The sequence below is a fragment of the Schistocerca serialis genome, chromosome 5, assembly GCF_023864345.2.
Source record: "Schistocerca serialis cubense isolate TAMUIC-IGC-003099 chromosome 5, iqSchSeri2.2, whole genome shotgun sequence".
NCBI lineage: Eukaryota > Metazoa > Arthropoda > Insecta > Orthoptera > Acrididae > Schistocerca > Schistocerca serialis.
Window position 1 is genome coordinate 210,545,693 of NC_064642.1, and position 22,929 is coordinate 210,568,621.

The following is a 22,929-nucleotide window of genomic DNA, read 5'->3' on the forward strand; positions in this document are numbered from 1 at the left end:
CAGTGGTGCGTATGCGTTTCGTACCTAATAACGTAGCCAATGATTTGAAAACGTAGGCTTCAAATTGTCGTCCTTGATCAGTTGTAATTCTCAGTGGAACTCCAGACCAGGAAATCCAACCACGAAAAAATGTTTGAGCTATAGTTCCTGCAGTGATGTCCTTCACAGGAAATGCCTCAGGCCACCTAGTAAATCTGTCAATCACCGTGAGGCAAAAACTGTAGCCTTCCGATGTCGAGAGTGGGCCGATGATGTCAACATGCACATGGTCAAAACGCTGATTTGGTGGAAGAAATGTGCCTAATGGTGCCCTGACGTGCTGTGTGATTTTATTCCTCTGGCACGCCAAGCATTGCTTCACAAATGTTTTACAGTCTGTGTGCATACATGGCCATACAAATTTTTGTTTGACCAATCTGAGTGTGGCTCTTACTCCTGGGTGTGACAGATTGTGCATTCATGCAATTGCCTGTATTCTGAATTGCTGTGGTACGAATGGATGTATCTTTCCTCTCGGAAGGAGAGACAGCATTGGTCGTATATTTTTGTTTATTATCGCAAAATCGATTTTCGGTCACTTAGTGACCATCTTCAGTGCTGTAATATATAACTTAAATTAATAAGCACTGGTGTCAATAAGCTTACGGCGATCACATAGACTGAGTCTATGTGATCGCCGTAAGCTTATTGACACCAGTGCTTATTAATTTAAGTTATATATTACATCACTGAAGATGGTCACTAAGTGACCGAAAATCGATTTTGCGATAATAAACAAAAATATACGACCAATGCTGTCTCTCCTTCCAAGTATACCCATTATCTGGTCGTAGTGCACAGGACACTATGGAGTCGCCAATCAATAATCTTTCCTCTTGCTACGTCACAGTACAACTCAATGCTTGCTTCAGGAAATGTCACGAGCTGTAGCTTCAATCTTTTCTCTTGTTGCAATAGATCACGCAACTCACTATCACATTGTTGCGCATGCGCGAGGGCGTCGTAACCAATGGCCTTTGTCACTGCTCCCACCTGTGCGATGTCATGTGCTACTGTGGACGCTGCTTCTATGCGAGAAAGTGCATCAGCTGGAACATTTAGCTTCCCTTCCACATACACAATACTGGTCGTGAACTTGCTGATATAATCTAAGTGTCGCAGCTGCCTGGGCGATGCTTTCTCTGGCTTTACCTTAAAGGCATAGGTAAGCGGTTTATGATCTGTGTAAATCGTAAACTGTCGCCCTTCTAATGAGTGTCTGAATTTTTTTACTGCCGCATAAGCGGCGTACAGCTCACGGTCATATGTTGCCCAACGTTGCTGAGATGGTGACAACTTATGACTATAGAATGCAATGGGCTGCCATAACTGATCAATTTGTTGCTGAAGTACGGCACCAATGGCAGTGGACGAAGCATCAACCATGAGAGCGAGTGGAGCATCCGCGACCGGGTGTGCTAGTTGTGCGACCTCTGCTATAGCTTTTTTTATAGCGTGAAACGGGGTGTCCGCCTCGATAGTCCAACGCACACTGTGGTTAGGTTTAGGTGCGCCTTTAAGTAGTTCATTCAATGGTGCAGTTATCAGTGCATGATTGCGAATGAAGCGTTGGTAGAAATTCACTATTCCAATGAATCGTTGTAATTCTCTGACTGTGACAGGGCGGGGGTATTTGTTTATGGCCTCTACTTTATTGTGTGGCGGTCGAATACCCTGTGCATTCACCAAATATCCTAGAAAGTGAATCTCTTTCTCCCCAAAAACACACTTGGTAGGAGTAATTACTAGTCCATGTGTGCGTAGGCGGTCAAACACTTGTGCCAAATGCTGTAAGTGCTCCTCTTCCGATGCAGACATCACCAATAAATCATCTATATACACATAGCAAAAACCTAAATCTCTTGTAACCTCACCCACAAAACGTTGGAAGGTCTGGGCGGCATTACATAGTCCGAATGGCATTCGGGTGAATTCAAATAGACCGAATGGTGTTGTCACCACTGTTTTAGGAATGTCTTCTGCAGCTATAGGGATCTGATAGTAAGCTCGAGCTAGGTCAACGGTAGAAAATATAGTCTTACCGTGAACATTTGCAGAAAAGTCTTCTATATGTGGAACTGGGTACCGGTCTGGAATGGTCCTTGCATTGAGTTGGCGATAGTCACCGCAGGGGCGCCATCCATTCTTCTTTTTAGGCACGATGTGAATTGGGGATGCCCTACAATGTCACAGTTTACTCACAGATATTAACGTCTTTATTTTCGATCCTTTACTCACAGATATTAATGTCTTTACTTTCGAGCCATAGCCAATAAATCAGTTAACTTCTTTGGCTAAGTGTCATCATTTGAAACTGAAATAAATGAATTTGTTTTTGAAGGCGAAGGCTAGACATAGTGTAAGATTTTTGTCGTTGGTATTAATTTAAGTCATTTGTTCTTTCCAGTTCATTCGTTACTTATTTCCATTCTTAGAGTGTTTGATATAATTTGAAATAATTGTTTTTCATTTTGGACAATTTTTAGTTTTTGATTTTCTTTTGTAGGTATGGATTTATCTATTTGTATGAATATGGAAGACTTAGGCCCGTTTCATACTGGGACACTGGTGACGCTCACCAGCGACGGTCACCGATAGAGATACATTCTTTTGAACTGAAGCATTCACATCGGGACACTACACTGCCTCATCGTGCCACTGTGACCCAGCAGTGACTCACCCTCGCCACATGTGACGGACGAGGTCACTGTGTTTACAGCAGTCAACGCCAGACATGCATTAGTCTGAATTGGAGTGTTCACACTGGAACACTGAGCACAGACACAGCGCTGAAGATTTTCCAACCGACAGGCAATCATTTCTGAGACAGTGACGCGAAATATTCATTGTGCATAATACTCTACACACTGTACTCATGAGTTCAATTTCATTAACACAAAAGATTTTGTAGGTGAAACCCGTCCTGCTATTTGGGACGTTGAAAGCGATGACTATAGCAACAAAGTGGGGAAAACGAATGTTTGGCAATAAATTGTAACGAAGTTTATGCTTGATTTCAATGAGAAGAGCGTGGATAAAAGAAATGGAACTGGTAAGTGGTGTGTTCGTTTTTCAAATTTAACACCTTGTTTATCGGACCATAAAAGGCAAGCGAAATTTAGTTGCTACCCCTGTACGAGTACATTTCACTAACTAATCAGTTGGCAGTACCTGAGGTGTCGGACACCAGTGATCCGAGATCGTTCACCACAGTCACTGGTGACCATCACTGGCGACCGTCACCTGTGTGCCGGTGTGAAACGGTCCTTAAAGCAGGCTTTGCGCGTAGATTCGATGTCAACTACTCGATTTTTACAATTTTGTGATCTTCTTGCTGATAACGTTCGGCGTCGTGAGAGCAGCGAACATATGCGCCAGGTAAGTGTGTCTGTTCGTCCTACTCAAAATTTATTCATATTGAGGGTGTAACCTCCCCATTCCTAACCGGCCTACTGGAGTTTTATATAATTGACCGTAATCGGGTATGCCTAATGAAATTTTACAGGGAGTAAGACGTTACCGAAGGAAAATAGTACCGGGTAGCAGGAGGAAAGCGTACAACAAACCCTTCTGAAGGTAGAATCTATTCTAAATCTAACCTAATACTAATGATAATTTTGAAATGGGTGGAATGTAGTGCAATCGCTCACGAACCGCACAGGGTGGTGAGGAGGGAAAGGGGGGGGGGGAGGGGAAGAGTACCACGTAATATTTCATGCAAAAATACTGATAATGCAAAAAAAATACTGGTTAGCTGAAAAGGAGATAATTAACTGGTCGACAGCCCACCAGGGCACGGAACCTCCAGAATCTTAAGAAAGCTAATGACAAAGAAATTTAAGCTAGTAACCACTGGAGTGACAGCAGAAGTTGGTAACGCTTTTCCACAACACAACCGTTCACGAGAAAATAAATGAATCAGAAGCACTGAGTTTGTAGTTATTTATTCTGAAATACTAAATTTTAAAAGTAAAGTTAAGTGAAGTTAATGGTTAAATAAACGGCTGGATTTAACTAAAACTTTGTTATGTAAAAAGTGACTTTAGGTAACCTCGCCGTAACGTAATGCAAAATTTAGAAAAAAGGAAGTATTTTACTTTTGATTATTGAAAGACTGAATTGAATTTACTTTAAGAAAATGAGCAACTGATTTTATTTTAAGACAACAACAATAAAACACATACCATGTCAGCAGAAGTCACTCACTAAGCTAAATACAGAACAAATGAAATTGTTGGAGGTATGAATTAAACAACGCCTTCAGTCACAACTTTTTCGTGTTTTATTAACTATTTATTTTAAGTTGCAAAATCGTGGATAAAATTAAAATGAAAATGTGCCCTCTTAATTTGTTGTCTTTCTGTAGTTATTAGTTTTGCCAGTAAAATTATGCATTACTTTAAGTGAATGAAGTTAATACTCGAGATTGCAAATTAGTTAAGCCTCTGTTATGCAGTACAAGAATGAGCAGTTACTGAGGCAGAAAATGTAGACAGAAACAAACAAAACTGGAAGTAAATAGTTAATCAGTTTTCACATTTATACGACACTCGGTGATTGTATGGAAGGGAAAGAGACTCTGATTGGTATTAATGTCTAAGGACAATGACAACACAGGTGCCTTACAAGTTTTAACTATTGCAGGTTATTATTCAGGTTAGTCATACTTTCTGAAAGAAATACCTCTACAATAATACTTATATTAGGTGCGCCTACGCTGGCACAATCATAGCTGCACACCGCGTCTACGGGAGCGCCCAACAAACACTTCCGCATTCTTTCTTGACTCAAGCCGCTCTGCTTCCTCTCTGCTAGCAGCACGACAGAGACTCTCCATACCCAAAGATGAACAATGGGACAGCTAATGCAATTTCGTCGTTGCTATTGGTACATTAGAATCAAGTTCCCTTGGCTATTTTTCAGCAATTTACAATATTTACATTATAATTACAACCAGGTATATACATTCACAAATAAATACACTATTACATCCATTACATATAAAATATAGTTTCTGTAACAAAGCCTCCAGGTTCCGAATAGAAGTACAGCTTAAGTTATCAACGGATTTTAAACGGCGAAAAATTTTGGATGGTGCAGAAGGTATTTTATCTGCATTTTCGGTGTTACAAAGTGTACCAAACATCTAGTAAGGCGTTCAATTCAACGAGGAACATGCTTTAAGAAATCGAAGCTGGTCTTGAGGGGTATAATAAAAATTACATATTGTCGGTGCTAGAGGATCCTATGTTGCTGTGTGTGCATGAATGTGGTGTGAGTGAGCGAACCACTTTAAACTGGTATCCGTTTTGTAGGGAAGTTTGTGGGCTTTTGGGGGGATGGGGGGGTGGGGAGGGGGGGGAGGAAGCGTTATCGTCGACATCAGTGAGTCTCATCTTGGCAAAACCAAGCACAAGGGGAGGGGGTGGGGGACCCGCTATCGGATTATACGTTTGCGGGGCTGTAATTTCAGTGTTGGTGAAATTAATTGAAGATCATGTGGCAGAAGGTTCTGTAGTTACTTCAGATGGTTTTTTTTTCATATAGGGATTTGTGAAATAGATGTTTTCAGCATCTTGTCGTGAATCGCAACACTGAATTCAGATGTTCTACAACTGGGGCCGGTACTTATAGTATAGAAGGTTATTTCTCAGCCATAAAATCTTTTTTAGAGCGGGGAAAACGACGCATTTCAACACTACAGAGCCATTTAGATGAATATTCATGGAGGCATAGTGTACCCGACATATATTGCCCGCATAAGTGCATCCTTAAACGTGTTGGGCAGACGTATCCTCCAAAATTTGTCAGTTAATTTCATGTTGGACTGTGGAGTGGGGGGTAAATGATAATGAAGGAAAAATGTGGATTTGGTCGGAATGGTTAAGGTATTGATTTGAAGTTTTTGGGGTTGGCGCATGATTCTTCATTTTCTTATGTTAGGTAATGTTTTTGCTATGGATACTATTTTTTATAATTTTACTTTATTTGGTTGATGTGAACGTCTGGGTTTATACGCTTGTATGTATGTGTGTTTTTTGTGATGCTCTGTTTCTTGTGTATTTGTATGTGGGTACGTGATTTTTGTTGACGTCTCTCAAGGCCAGCTTTCGTGTTTGGTAAGTTTAATGTCTTAATTTTTATACTGCATTGAATTGTCTTTTTTATGTATTTATTTATCGTATTGTATTGTCTCCATTACGTCTGGGTTCACCTACTGCAGTAAGGTTCAAATGGTTCAAATGGCTCTGAGCACTATGGGACTTAACATCTGAGGTCATCAGTCCCCTAGAACTTAGAACTACTTAAACCTAACTAGCCTAAGGACATCACACACATCCATGCCCGAGGCAGGATTCGAACCTGCGACCGTAGTAGAAGCGCGGTTCCGGACTGTAGCGCCTAGAACCGCTCGGCCACCGCGGCCGGCACTGCAGTAAGGAATACAAATTTTGCAGATGCTGCTTCTTTCGCCTTTGCTAGCACTAGCATCACTACGGTGTGTTCGAGGCCATATTAGTACTAGTGATGGCATAATGACCGACATGCGTAAAATTTGTAACCCATATAGGACAACTGAAGAATAGGATACTAGCGCTACCAACAACGAAAAAAGAAAATATTAACATTGGCATGCTTTACCGCAGTTGAACTACGAAGGTAAGTATCCTGTTCCTGACCTACATAGGTCAGCTGAAGAACAGGATACAAATGTTATGTATGTCGCTGTTTTTCGTCTTTGCTAGCACTGGTATCAGATTCTTCAGTTGATCTATATAGTTTAATAGAAGTATGAGATATACATTTCATGTATGTCGCTCTTCTCCACCCTCGCATAGTTCAACTGAGGTACAGGATGCCATTGTTATGTATGTCGATTTCTTCGTTTTTGTTACTATAAGTATTCGATACTTCAGTTGACCTATACAGGTACGACACACACAAAATTAGTACCAGACACTTCAGTTGAACTGTGTTGTTGACCTATACTACGAGGGTTGTCCAGAAAGTAAGTTCTGATCGGTCGCGAAATGGAAACCACAGTGAAAACCAGAAACGTTTTATTTGCAACAGTTAGATACACCTTCCACCTAGTTCTCTTCAGAGTCACCGCTCCAATTTTGAGTTTTGTCGTAGTGTTGTCTCAACTTTCCAATATCCTCGTCATAGAAAGCAGCCGCCTGTGCTTTCGACCAGTTATCTGCGCTGGTATGCAGCTTGTTGTCGGTGGAAAAAAAATTGTCTTCATAGCCAGTGGTTCCCCCCCATGAACCATGGACCTTGCCGTTGGTGGGGAGGCTTGCGTGCCTCAGCAATACAGATAACCGTACCGTAGGTGCAACCACAACGGAGGGGTATCTGTTGAGAGGCCAGACAAACGTGTGGTTCCTGAAGAGGGGCAGCAGCCTTTTCAGTAGTTGCAAGGGCAACAGTCTGGATGATTGACTGATCTGGCCTTGTAACAATAACCAAAACGGCCTTGCTGTGCTGGTACTGCGAACGGCTGAAAGCAAGGGGAAACTACAGCCGTAATTTTTCCCGAGGACATGCAGCTTTACTGTATGATTACATGATGATGGCGTCCTCTTGGGTAAAATATTCCGGAGGTAAAATAGTCCCCCATTCGGATCTCCGGGCGGGGACTACTCAAGAGGATGTCGTTATCAGGAGAAAGAAAACTGGCGTTCTACGGATCGGAGCGTGGAATGTCAGATCCCTTAATCGGGCAGGTAGGTTAGAAAATTTAAGAAGGGAAATGGATAGGTTGAAGTTAGATATAGTGGGAATTAGTGAAGTTCGGTGGCAGGAGGAACAAGACTTCTGGTCAGGTGACTACAGGGTTATAAACACAAAATCAAATAGGGGTAATGCAGGAGTAGGTTTAATAATGAATAGGAAAATAGGAATGCGGGTAAGCTACTACAAACAGCATAGTGAACGCATTATTGTGGCCAAGATAGATACGAAGCCCACGCCTACTACAGTAGTACAAGTTTATATGCCAACTAGCTCTGCAGATGACGAAGAAATTGAAGAAATGTATGAAGAAATAAAAGAAATTATTCAGACTGTGAAGGGAGACGAAAATTTAATAGTCATGGGTGACTGGAATTCGAGTGTAGGAAAAGGGAGAGAAGGAAACATAGTAGGTGAATATGGATTGGGGGACAGAAATGAAAGAGGAAGCCGCCCGGTAGAATTTTGCACAGTGCACAACATAATCATAACTAACACTTGGTTTAAGAATCATGAAAGAAGGTTGTATACATGGAAGAACCCTGGAGATACTAAAAGGTATCAGATAGATTATATAATGGTAAGACAGAGATTTAGGAACCAGGTTTTAAATTGTAAGACATTTCCAGGGGCAGATGTGGACTCTGACCACAATCTATTGGTTATGACCTGTAGATTAAAACTGAAGAAACTGCAAAAAGGTGGGAATTTAAGGAGATGGGACCTGGATAAACTAAAAGAACCAGAGGTTGTACAGAGATTCAGGGAGAGCATAAGGGAGCAATTGACAGGAATGGGGGAAATAAATACAGTAGAAGAAGAATGGGTAGCTTTGAGGGATGAAGTAGTGAAGGCAGCAGAGGATCAAGTAGGTAAAAAGACGAGGGCTAGTAGAAGAAATATTGAATTTAATTGATGAAAGGAGAAAATATAAAAATGCAGTAAGTGAAACAGGCAAAAAGGAATACAAACGTCTCAAAAATGAGATCGACAGGAAGTGCAAAATGGCTAAGCAGGGATGGCTAGCGGACAAATGTAAGGATGTAGAGACTTATCTCACTAGGGGTAAGATAGATACCGCCTACAGGAAAATTAAAGAGACCTTTGGAGATAAGAGAACGACTTGTAAGAATATCAAGAGCTCAGATGGAAACCCAGTTCTAAGCAAAGAAGGGAAAGCAGAAAGGTGGAAGGAGTATATAGAGGGTCTATACAAGGGCGATGTACTTGAGGACAATATTATGGAAATGGAAGAGGATGTAGATGAAGATGAAATGGGAGATATGATACTGCATGAAGAGTTTGACAGAGCACTGAAAGACCTGAGTCGAAACAAGGCCCCCGGAGTAGACAATATTCCATTGGAACTACTGACGGCCGTGGGAGAGCCAGTCCTGACAAAACTCTACCATCTGGTGAGCAAGATGTATCAAACAGGCGAAATACACTCAGACTTCAAGAAGAATATAATAATTCCAATCCCAAAGAAAGCAGGTGTTGACAGATGTGAAAATTACCGAACTATCAGCTTAATAAGTCACAGCTGCAAAATACTAACACGAATTCTTTACAGACGAATGGAAAAACTAGTAGAAGCCAACCTCGGGGAAGATCAGTTTGGATTCCGTAGAAACACTGGAACACGTGAGGCAATACTGACCTTACGACTTATCTTAGAAGAAAGATTAAGGAAAGGCAAACCTACGTTTCTAGCATTTGTAGACTTAGAGAAAGCTTTTGACAATGTTGACTGGAATACTCTCTTTCAAATTCTAAAGGTGGCAGGGGTAAAATACAGGGAGCGAAAGGCTATTTACAGTTTGTACAGAAACCAGATGGCAGTTATAAGAGTCGAGGGACATGAAAGGGAAGCAGTGGTTGGGAAGGGAGTAAGACAGGGTTGTAGCCTCTCCCCGATGTTGTTCAATCTGTATATTGAGCAAGCAGTAAAGGAAACAAAAGAAAAATTCGGAGTAGGTATTAAAATTCATGGAGAAGAAATAAAAACTTTGAGGTTCGCCGATGACATTGTAATTCTGTCAGAGACAGCAAAGGACTTGGAAGAGCAGTTGAATGGAATGGACAGTGTCTTGAAAGGAGGATATAAGATGAACATCAACAAAAGCAAAACAAGGATAATGGAATGTAGTCTAATTAAGTCGGGTGATGCTGAGGGAATTAGATTAGGAAATGAGGCACTTAAAGTAGTAAAGGAGTTTTGCTATTTGGAGAGCAAAATAACTGATGATGGTCGAAGTAGAGAGGATATAAAATGTAGGCTGGCAATGGCAAGGAAAGCGTTTCTGAAGAAGAGAAATTTGTTAACATCCAGTATAGATTTAAGTGTCAGGAAGTCATTTCTGAAAGTGTTTGTATGGAGTGTAGCCATGTATGGAAGTGAAACATGGACGATAAATAGTTTGGACAAGAAGAGAATAGAAGCTTTCGAAATGTGGTGCTACAGAAGAATGCTGAAGATTAGATGGGTAGATCACATAACTAATGAGGAAGTATTGAATAGGATTGGGGAGAAGAGAAGTTTGTGGCACAACTTGACCAGAAGAAGGGATCGGTTGGTAGGACATGTTCTGAGGCATCAAGGGATCACCAATTTAGTATTGGAGGGCAGCGTGGAGGGTAAAAATCGTAGAGGGAGACCAAGAGATGAATACACTAAGCAGATTCAGAAGGATGTAGGTTGCAGTAGGTACTGGGAGATGAAGAAGCTTGCACAGGATAAAGTAGCATGGAGAGCTGCATCAAACCAGTCTCAGGACTGAAGACCACAACAACAACAGCCAGTGGTTCTTGTGAGCAGAACTGAGACTCAGGGGGAGCCAATTACGGACTGTATTGTGCGTGAGCGAACACTTCTCATCCTAAAGCTACAGGAGAGTCTTCATTGCCCCTGCAATGTGCGTCCCAGAATTGGCATGAAGAAGGAACTGCTCGACAGTTGTGTTATGTGGGCTGCATGACTCAGGCGAAATCTCTAACGAGGCCCGCATACTTGGCGGGAGACGCTATTCCCTACGCATCTTTACGTGCTCACTGTTCACTTAGAACCGAAAAGAGCGACGCGACACGATCGATAGGCATACTAGAGACACTGCCCAACACATCTGTGCAAAGCTGTACCGGATTTTTCCAGTGATTTCCATTTCGCGACGGATCGGAACTTACTTTTTGGACAACTGTCGTAATGGGGTATTAATTTTGTGTGTGTCGTTTTTTCTCTCCTTTGCGTCGTCTAGTTGAGACACAGGTTGCCAATATTACGTACGTCGATTTCTTCATTTTCGTTAACGTTAGTATACAGGTCAAATGAAGTGTGGGATACAAATTTTACGTATGTCGGTTTTCGCCTTCGCTAGTACTAGTATCACCTGTCGAGCAGAATGCTAGTAGGAGCGGAGGCGAAAAAAGCAGCACCTATAAAATTTGCATCCCGTACTTCAGTTGACCTATGTAGGTCAACTGAAGAATAAGATACTACTGTTAATGAAAACGAAGAAATAGACGTACATTAAATCTGTGTCCCGCACTGCAGTTAACCTATACAGATCAACTGAAGTGCTGGACACAGTTCATACATATGTCAATTGAGGTATCCCATGACAACGTTAGCTCTGTCCCTTTTTTTCTTTTTTGCACAGGTATCCCATTCTTCAGTTAGACAATATACGTCAGCTGAAGAATAGGATACTGGGACTCAAACAAGCTATATACTTATGTTCGAAATATGGATGTACCTGATATATGTCTACCATCTGTTTTCTTTGTGCTGCATTTCTTTGTTTCCGCACACTCGTCTTTTCAGTTAAATCTGTGTAGTAGGTCATGTCTGGTAAATTCTGATGGCATTGGTGAAAGTCGAGGGGATGTATCCCATCCTACAGTAGTCCCAAAAACTCGCATACAATGTATGTTAGAGCCAACTGTCTGCAAATACGAGTGGAGGAATATCAGGGGCCATGATCGAGTGATAACACAGACCTACCTTTTGGCACTGTGTGCTCGTGGTCCATCCGCACGTCTTCTACCTGTTAAAATCTACTTGCTCTTAGGTGGTCTGCAGTCGTTCGTACGCCGCGCTCCACGTGATATGCCATAATTAATCTTTGCACGGACACAACTCAGAAAGAGTTTCGCACACCATCTAATAAATAAAAAGAGTAGTCAGAAAGACATTATACTGTTTGGCTCTACGTCCTCTCATTAATTTGGTGTACATTCGTAAGAAGAATACAGTCGCCATGTACCAGAATTCCAGGAGCCTGTACATTAGGCCCTAGTTCCTACTAGCAAGAAACACGTTTGAATTTAACTCACTAGCGACTCCCATTTGAGATAAAAATACTACTGCTACTGCCACGTGGGGCTTGGAAAACGAAACGCCAGAATAAATCGGAATCTGTTTGACAACAAGACACTCGATTTTCTCCAAGACAATAAAAATATTGAGACACACTCAGTTACGACCGGAAGGTTATCAGCGACCAATTAATACAACACTGAGAATATTCGCAATGAGATAATAGGTAGCGTCCTACTACCATTAGCAACGTGAGAGATGACGTAACCTCGCGACGCTACCAGTTTCTATTTGACGTTGTCAACGTAAGATGAACAGCTGAAAAGCTATTAGGTCACTGGAACTACCATCAATTACAGGTTCTTTCTTAGTCACCCATCCAATGTATTCTGCCTCTCACAGTTGTTTGTGACACCTATTAGTAGCTGTTCTACCAACTGTGACGACAGGTACAACACATTTCATAATACTTACAGTTTTGATGTTATGATGTTCTACACTGGTTCCTAGTACCAGCTCTCTAGTAACACTGTTTGAAATAATTTTACAATCATGCAGACTCCTTAAAACTTCGTATTTTTCCGAATGGACTACTCTTTCTTCTCCCAACCTTTAAGGAGGGACGTTCACGAACTTGAAGTGTCAGCTTTCAATTTATTTTTTATTTATTAGGAAAACTAACGGACAACAAGTTCCCGAAGTTTCAATGATGAAATCACATCCGAAATGCCTGAAAAATAATTAAATGTATGACGCGACATTTCTGCCATGCCTACGTTTTGAAACAAACTTCAGTACTTGCTCGGTGAACAACGATTCCGTGGATTACTTTCAAACGAACTTGCACGTAATACATCTAGAAGGCTGTGATATATGCTCTTTGATTTTATAAGTCCTCCATATCTTAGAAACGATAACAAGCCAGCTTCTTTGTTTATGAAAAAACAATTAACAATTCCTGTTTAGCATTGTGCTGCGGACGGAGATTTGCGCCAGTCTTCGATTATGATGCAGTTCTTGTATTTATTATGGAAACGTAGTGAGGATGTGGATATAAGAGAGAATGGGATTTAAGATAGCAAATTTCACTTAAGACATCTTGAGGAAAATGGATTTGCAGCGCCCCTCTGCAGTCAGTAGAAAACCTGGTAAAGGAAAGAAGGCAGAAAAAAAGAAAGCAAAAGGTAAGCCTTGAAGGAAAGGAGGACCCTGAATAGAAATCTGGGGCTTTCTGAAGTGCTGAAATAACAAAAAACGTTAGGTTGAACTTCAAATTACATTTTTTTTAAATTTTATGCACCTTCTCCTCAGACGCGTATTTCTATAGACCCAACAAATGCTGTCTCAATAGCAATATTTGAAAGTCTGAGTGTAATATGAGATATGGAGCAAAGTACTTTGAATTTTGCATGAATTTTATGTTACGCTTACAGAATTATAACTAAAAATTATTAAAATTTTCCTATTTGACATCTCATGAGAGAAGCTCGCCATATGCAAGGAAGTTAAACAGAGAAAATTTTGCAGATCTCTCCTGAGTATTTTCTGAGCGAAAGATAAATATATTTTTTTGGAAATAAAATTTCTAAATTCTATGAAAGAAGTTAAATGTGTATAATACAAGGAAAAAGAAGGAAGATTGATTTTAACGTCCTGTCGACATCGAGGTCATTAGAGACATGGCACAAGCTCAGATTGTGTCAAAGATGGGGAAGGAACTCAGCCATCTCCATCAAAGGAGCCATACCAGCATTTGCCTGGAGCGATTTAGGAAAATCAGGGAAAACCTAAACCTGGATGTCCGAACGGGGGTTTGAATCGTCGTCCTATAGAATTAATACAAAGAACTTAACAGTAAATATATTAATTTTATGTAAAGCAAGGTATAAGATTTCATTGCTATCTCTTCATAATTGTAGATTGGGTATACCTTTTAAATAGTGTGTTTTTTCAATGGACGTCCATCGATAAGGCTTGCGATGAGTTCGCCATTTGTTGCTAATGGGTGTCCACACCTGCAAACTGCGCCTTACTTCTAGCATATCTTTCCGTAGCATACTAATGAAAGCTCCAGGACATTCTCTATGCTTCGCTCCAGCCCCGCCATGGGTGGGTGACTTGCATTTTATCGGGCTCTTGGTGGCCTTCACCGCTACAATCGTCGGACACAGCCGTAGCTCACTCCAAGGAATTCTGTTGCTAGCGCTCAGTTAAATTCAAGTATCTACCGACTTAAAGGCCAGACTATAATGTGATTTACACCAGTCAATAATAAGTGAACTAGGGCACACATTAATGATATGTTCCACTACCATTTTTCCACTTAATCTACTGACTTGATTACGTAATTTTACTAGAAGTAAATGAGCGTGGTCAGTGGGATAACAGATCACTAACACGTCTCAGTTTCATTTCAAAAGATCGCAGCTTATTTCCTTCTATGATACATACTTGCACTATAACTCTAATGAAGTAGTCACAGATGGGGCGTCAAAACTCTTTATCTTACTGTGACAAGTGCAAAGCTCCGAGACACTGAGATTCGAAAGACAATAAAGTAACCGTAGCGAGCAGCTGCATTAACTATTAGGCCACCCGAGAATGCATCCAGAACTTTTGCACAGTTGCAATATCATTTACGTTTTCCTCCTCTTACTCCTGAAAAAGCAGCCTGTCATCAAGTTTTGCTCAGATGCGTAGCACGACCGCTAGGGTTCAAATGGCTCTGAGCACTATGGGACTTAACTTCTGTGGTCATCAGTCCCCTAGAACTTAGAACTACTTAAACCTAACTAACCTAAGGACATTACACACATCCATGCCCGAGGCAGGATTCGAACCTGCGACCGTAGCAGTCGCGCGGTTCCGGACTGAGCGCCTTAACCGCGAGACCACCGCGGCCGGCACGACCGCTAGAGATAAATAGTAGATCCGCTTTCTAATTCTGGTCAGAGAAAAAATTTCATTTGTTTCAGTTGATGATTAACATTACGATAACTACAAATTAGGATAAAGAAAGTAATGGTGAAAGTTATGAGGAGTAGTAGAAAGGGGAGTAGCCCCTTCTTAAGAGTAGTGGAAGATTTGACTGAATTCTTCTTTCGTTGAAGCTAAACTAAACAGGATTATTGGAACTAGGAAGACAGTAGAAGTAGAGTGGTGCAAGTGAACAAAATTTTCTTCAGTACAGGAGCTCTACAACTATCAGACATCGTTTTCGCAATGTGAAAGAAGTTAGACACAGCATTGTTTGAAAGTGAGACAAGGGCCATCAGATATGTGGAGAAGAATACTCAAGAAGGACACTGCACAGCAACAAAAAGTGAAGTACCACGAAGTCTAGGTCCGATATAAATGTAACTCTGTACATGTCATCGGCTGACATACACACATCAAAAAAAGTTTTTCATCACCTCGGTTCCTAGAGTCCCGGAACCTGTACAGAAAATTGGAATATAGATCAACGTAAACATGATTTCCGCTGTTTTTGTTGCTCATGAAAACCACACATGGTATGTTGTACCACCATACAGAGAGACCTTCAGAGGTGGTGGTCCAGATTGCTGCACACACCGGTACCTCTAACTTGCACCACGTCCTTTTGCATTGATACATGCCTGTATTCGTCGTGGCATACTATCCACAAGTTCATCAAGGCACTGTTGGTCCATATCGTCCCACTCCTCAATTCGGCGTAGATCCCTCAGAGTGGCTGGTGGGTCACGTCGTCAATAAACAGCCATTTTCAATCTATCCCATGCATGTTCGACAGGAGACACCTAAATTTCTTCTAGCGTATAGAATTTTCAAAAAACTTACAGGAATTCAGCCAGGTAATGTTTACAGTGACAGCCGATATTTCGGCAGGAGTACACCCCGACATTTTCAAGGCACAAACTGCAACGGACAGGCGATGTACAGGCAAATTTAAAACCTCGGTTCTTGGGGCAATTCAGGAAAGATAGCACACACACACACAGTGAACACTAGTGCCACCAAAGGTGACCAAAGTCAGAGGTATCGATAGTGAAAGACTACGAACTAGCAAGTGAACTAACATTGAATCTGTTCCTCTGTTTCTTAGACAAGGGAGAGTGCAGGATTCCACGCAGAGTTTAAGCAAAAACCTCCATCCCTGTTTACAAGGTTGTTCGCTAATTTAATCTCAACAGCCTCTTTAATAACACTGTTCCAGCAGCTGGACGTGTTTGCCAATATCTCGGTATTGTTATATAACATGGGGTGACCAGTATCCAAACAATGTTCGGCTATAGCAGATCTACTTGACTGCTGTAATCGTGTGTGCCGTTTATGCTCAGTACATCCGTCCTCCACGGTCCTGATAGTCTGACCAATATACGCCATGCCACAGCTACAAGGAATGCGATATACACCCGCCTTACTCAAACCAAGATCATCCTTAACAGAACCCAAAAGTACTCTTATTTTAGATGGAGGTCGGAAAACACATTTCACATCGTATTTCCGTAAAATACAACCGATCTTGCTGGAAGTGCTTCCTACGTAAGGCAAAGAGGCATTAGACTTAGATGCCGACTCAGTATTATCATCAGTCACCCTTTGCACACTGGTCGATAGCTCAACGCACGTTCAATCTGTCTTTCACTATACCCATTTTGACGAAATGTAGCTTCAAGATGGGTCATGGTACCAAGGTAGTACAGCTTTCACGCTGTGCTGGATGGTGACAACTGTCAGCCTCTAAATATAAGACAGTGTGAGTGTGTTTGCTGGAAACTCCTTGCTCCAATGACCCATCAACCTTCCTCCTAATCAAAACATCAAGAAAGAGAAGGCAACCACCCTCTTCCATCTCCACCGTAAAACCAATGTTCGGGAGGATCGAGTTCAGATGTTCTAAAATTGCATTCAAATTCTTCCTACCATGAGTCGAAAAAACAAAAGTATTATCAACATATCTGAAGAAACAGGGAGGGCTCAAAGGCGTCGACTCCAATGCACGTTCCTCGAAGTCTTCCTTAAACAAATTTGTAATCACAGGAAACAACGGACTAACCATCGCAACTCCATCTGTCTGCTCGTAATACTGGTCACTGAATAAAAAATAAGTGGATGTTAACACATGCCGAAAGAGATTAGTCAGTTCAACACCAAACCTAACCTGAATTAACCGCAACGAATCTACAAAGCAGAATTCCCTCCAAACGGCGTAAGAAATCAATTGAGTTCCTGATACGATGTTCACACCGACCAACTTATGGACTTAACAGGGAAGCAAAATGTTGGCTACACAATATGTTGGAGGGCCGATATTGATCACTATAGGACGGAAAGGAACCTCTTCCTTGTGTACCTTTGGGATCGTTTCTTTGAAACGTGATATGGTGCTATCAAAGTATGTCAGATTGTAATTGGGCACTAAAAAGAACAACTGAGGAAAAAAATCTGCGGGAGACCCTCTCCAAAAAATGGGACGGGATAATCGGTTATCTGTTGTGTCATCTGGTACCAGTTAATTTGTCATTCTAAAGAGCAGTAAAGAAAAAATATTGTAGGGGCAGACAAAGACTAAAATATGCAATATAGATTTAGGGGCTCCTGACTGAAGTAGTAACGTAGAGATAAAAAGATTAGCTCAAGATAAAAAAGGAAAGAGAACAGTATCAAACAAATTGGAAGTCTGACGACTTAAACAGAACAGGTACACATTAATTGACGTATTTGATATGAACAATTGCATGATCACTGAACGTCCTACTTCGTGGCAGTTAGCTGCAGTTGGGGACCAGTTTTATGCCAGTAGCACCAACGTAATCTAATTCTACAGCAACAACAAGGCACAGTGCCTTCCGACAATACCACAAATCGTGTTACTGTAGCCAGCAATATATGCACAGAAGGTTAACTGAATTATGGAAACGTCTGAATGGGCTTGATTAACGCCGCTGTATGTTACCTATAACCTGTAATACTGTCACGAATCGATATTCATTTGCTGTACACAACTCGGTAAACGTAAACTTCGTACATTTCATGATGCAGAGTAATACGTGCAACATAAGTGGTCTGACGTGCCGTGTGCAAACACGTCGCAGCTCTATGTCGTTGTTAATATCACGTAAAATCCAAATACCAAATGCCAAATTTCCATTACCCATCGACTTTGAAACAGTAATTTATCGGCGTGGTGTATGTAAAGAAGACTGGCGCTTTTGTTTCAGGAAGAGTGGCGCGGCAGATGGAGAAAGTACAGAGATTTCGCTATCAGCGTAGCACTCTGAAAAACACTATCTCATCAAGCCTTTGTTAAAACATAAGTGAATATTAAGTATATCTCTGCTTTCTTCCTTCTAATTTTCGATAATCGTCTGAAATACGTCCTCCTGACTTTAAATACAAGATTCAAAATTATTCTTTATTTAATCGCTCAACGCAGGTATTTTTTGTGATTTTCTTGGTGGTCTATAACTGATGGTAGTTGAATTCGTCAGAATAAAATAAATGTGAGCGTTACCTGAAGTGCGATGTGGTAGTGCTCAGATTCAAACAATTCAGATATTGGTTTGGAACGGGGTAACTCTCCAAAACGGTGGTGCATTGGTTGAAGAAGGAGGTTGAGAAACATGGCGGTACAGTCCTAATCAACTTTCGTTTTGAAAATTTCGAATATTGTTTTTTCAACCAAGATATGAAACTGAAATTATGTGGGAATCTTTAGAAGCCACTGAGTCTGTAGAAGCAACTGTGGTCAAGCGGTTCTGGGCGCTTCAGACCGGAAGCGAGCGGCTGCTACGGACGCAGGTTCGAATTCTGCCTCGGGCATGGATGTGTGCGATGGCCTTAGGTTAGTTAGGTTTAAGCAGTTGTGAGTCTAGGGGACTGATGACAGATGTTAAGTCCCATAGGGCTTAGAGCCATTTGAACGATTTGGGATTCTGTAGGAAATGACGATTTTTTTTTTCAAAACTCATGAGTTATTTTATGTACATTGCCTTTCAATACGACTTTGATAAAAGTAAATTTTTGTATCTATTTCCAACTCTGGATAACAGCTATAAAATATTATACAAAATAGGATCTACAAGGGTATGAAAATGTTTACCCAGAAATGTGTAGGAAAAACAAATGATGTAAACTGAGTTGTTGTTGTTGTGGTCTTCAGTCCTGAGACTGGTTTGATGCAGCTCTCCATGCTGCTCTATCCTGTGCAAGCTTCTTCATCTCCCAGTACCTACTGCAACCTACATCCTTCTGAATCTGCTTAGGGTATTCATCTCTTGGTCTCCCTCTACGATTTTTACCCTCCACGCTGCCCTCCAATTCTAAACTGGTGATCCCTTGGTGCCTCAGAATACGTCCTACCAACCGATTCCTTCTTCTAGTCAAGTTGTGCCATAAACTCCTCTTCTCCCCAATTCTATTCAATACCTCCTTATTAGTTATGTGATCTACCCATCTAATCTTCAGCATTCTTCTGTAGCACCACATTTCGAAAGCTTCTATTCTTTTCTTGTCCAAACTATTTATCGTCCATGTTTCACTTCCATGCATGGCTACACTCCATACAAATACTTTCAGAAAAAACTTACTGACACTTAAATCAATACTCGATGTTAGCAAATTTCTCTTCTTCAGAAACACTTTATATCCTCTCTGCTTCGACCATCATCAGTTATTTTGCTCCCCAAATAGAAAAACTCCTTTACTACTTTATGTGTCTCATTTCTTAATCTAATTCCCTCAGCATCACCCTACTTAATTCGACTGCATTCCATTATTATGAGTAATGGTGGTGGTTAGTGTTTAACGTCCCGTCGACAACGAGGTCATTAGAGACGGAGCGCAAGCTCGGGTTAGAGGAGGATTGGGAAGGAAATCGACCGTGCCCTTTCAAAGGAACCATCCCGGCATTTGCCTGAAACGATTTTAGGGAAATCACGGAAAACCTAAATCAGGATGGCCGGAGACGGGATTGAACCGTCGTCCTCCCGAATGCGAGTCCAGTGTGCTAACCACTGCGCCACCTCGCTCGGTATTCTGAGTAATGCAAGCATTTGGTGCAAATTAAAAAAAAGAGATTATTGAAACGTCATTCTCTTCCTATGCCTGTAAAAACTAAATAAACTTTCCTTTCTCACGTAGAACTTATTTCAGACGAAAATCTGACAACATTTTGTTCGGTTTGTAACGCCGTTGGAGTGAAACGAGAGTTTCCTAAAAGTAAGGAAACACGCCTTCAATCTGAGCTCTACAATTTACTATCTTCCAGGTCTTATAATCATAAGAGTAAATTTGCATACTGTCTTTGCTTGCCGAAACCTTATTGATTGCTAGAAAGGAGTTGTTTAGTGTCCAGAAATATATGAGAGCACATAGTATGTTCCATAACTTTAAAGTGTACTGACGTGAGCTATGTCTATAGTATTGCGCATTTATGATCATTCCTATTGCGAGTTTGAATGCCACCTGGTGACGTTGCAAGGCCGTGACGCGATAAGGAAAGATGCAAGCGAACAGAGACGAATAGAGAATCATTCTAGCAAAGATACCGGCCTCAAATTGGGAATTCCACCTGCTCGGGCAACACCTGGTCACCGAGAACTGTGAAATAAACATAATAGCTCATGTTGTCGATAAGTTGAATGTGTGGGCCTAAGTCGTACAAGGCAAAACCTACCCATACGCCAAAGAACAACCACCGGTATGAATTACATGTAACGTCGTACTAAGGTTTGAATTTATGTAACTGTTCTGGAATTTTTATTCTGACCTAATCTTGCGAGGGTTTGAGTCATTGCCCTATCTTGTAATTGCCTTCATTACTTCTATTTTAGTCCACCTTTTTACACTTTTTTCTTCACTTGTTTATTTATGTAATTTTGTATGAAGGTTTGAATTTATGTAACTGTTCTGGAATTTTAATTCTATTTATTTCTGTCGAAGGTATTTTTTATGTATGCACACTGTTCTGTTTTTCGCTCATTCTATAATTCACACATTTGTAAATGTTTAATATCGTATACTATGTTTCTTATCAAAAAGAAAAAAAATTGCTTTTAACGCGGCATGGCGCTACTTTTGTATTCATCATCGTCCTCTGGTGGCCTAAACTGTCTTCCTTGTTACTGCGTTGTAGCTATTTAGTTAGTCTGTCTTGACAACTTTGTATGTTACACACTGTCTGTATACATCTGACCACCAAGATGTTCACGGTATGTCTTTCAGCTGTTCAATTTTGACGATACTTGTGGTTTCATAATCTTGTATATTCTTTTTATAGTTACGTTTTCTGTTATTTGCTATGTATGTCTGGTTTGCAGACAATATGGTTATGGGTTTTACGCGAAACACGTCAAATAAAGTCAATGGTTTATCATCGGGGTGGCTTCTTACTTACTGACCAGTACAGCAATTATGCAGTACTCCTATTTATCTGCAATATGGTCGTATTATTCTTGCGTGAACTTATGTCACAATTACAAGTGAACTATATCCACCACACACGGCCGGTTAAAAGCCCCATTTAGCCGCCTACGCACTCGTCTTTGTATCATTGGAAGAGACCGAAAATCGCGAGTTGCCGGACAATATTACACACCTATAATCAGTTACTACCCAGTTTCTGTGTTGTTTGGTCAGCTTAAGACGTGCAGCTTCGTGTTCTTCTTTGAGCAACCCCCTTTTACGAGGTATGCGATTCCGAATATCCATAGTATGCAGTTTCCTTCGCAATGTTCTCAAGAAAACTGGTTGAGATGGATCTTCATTTACTGGCAGCAGGCTCACAACAGGTTATTCCATGTGTAGTTGGGTGCCACAGTGTTCATCAGACCAGAAAATTCCTTTCGGCTTTGAGACAGTTGGTCACCGAGAATGTGTGACACTTGCCTTTAATCCGTGTCGATTATATTCTATTCACTATCACCCCTCTTACGGCGTTTTACATGGCTGTAAGTGATACACCATTCTTGTACTCGTGTTGAACTGTCCTCGTTGATGCACGAAGAAATCGGTGTAGCCACGGGAAGTCCAAACTTCATAGTTCCTTTCTACTATTCTGTCATATCTTTGCGTCAAACTATCTTACTGCGCTGACTTCATACGAGCCATTGGCCACTTCACTGCCTTTTGTCAGCGATGGAGGATCGCGTGACGACCTGGTATCATCTCTACACCATGTGCACCGCTCGAAAGTGATAAGCGTGCGCCGGCCGGGGTGGCCGAGCGGTTCTAGGCGCTATAGTCTGGAACCGGGCGACCGCTACGGTCACAGGTTCGAATCCTGCCTCGGGCATGGGTGTGTGTGATGTCCTTAGGTTAGTTAGGTTTAAGTAGTTCTAAGTTTTAGGGGACTAGTGACCTCAGAAGTTAAGTCCCATAGTGCTCAGAGCCATTTGAACTTTTTTGATAAGCGTGCTCTTTTAAAGGTGTGCTAATACGATATTTTGTCCGGTGAGCGTATAAGCTCACAGACATAAAGTGATAAAAAACTGAGGAGTTTCTCCGTATAGTCGACAAGGAAGTCCTGAGTGAGCAATAAAACAGTGGCCGCTGTGAAGCCTCACGCACTGTGCGTGCTCTCCGTCTCATCGCAGCCCGCTGCTCTAGACAATTCCTGGCAGGTGAAAGCGAAGCAGCCCACATCGATCCCAGGCGTCGTGGCCGCGGGCTTCACTCCCCCCTTATCTTATCAGCCGGTATGACGCGCACATGTCCCGTACGGCTTCCTTATCAGCGACAGCCAGTGCAAATGTGCGTCTCTTAGTTGTTGGCGCACGCCGCACCTCCTTTTACGTTAAGCGCTGGCGTGTAGATGGCTTTCCTTGGCCGACTGTCGCAATGACGTAAGCAACTTC

General features: G+C 41.4%; 1 protein-coding gene across 2 annotated transcripts in view; it reads left to right on the forward strand.

Moving 5' to 3' along the window:
* Positions 1-22,929, forward strand: part of LOC126481084 (uncharacterized) — a 319,354-nt gene that overhangs the window by 51,651 nt on the left and 244,774 nt on the right. The window lies entirely within an intron of this gene.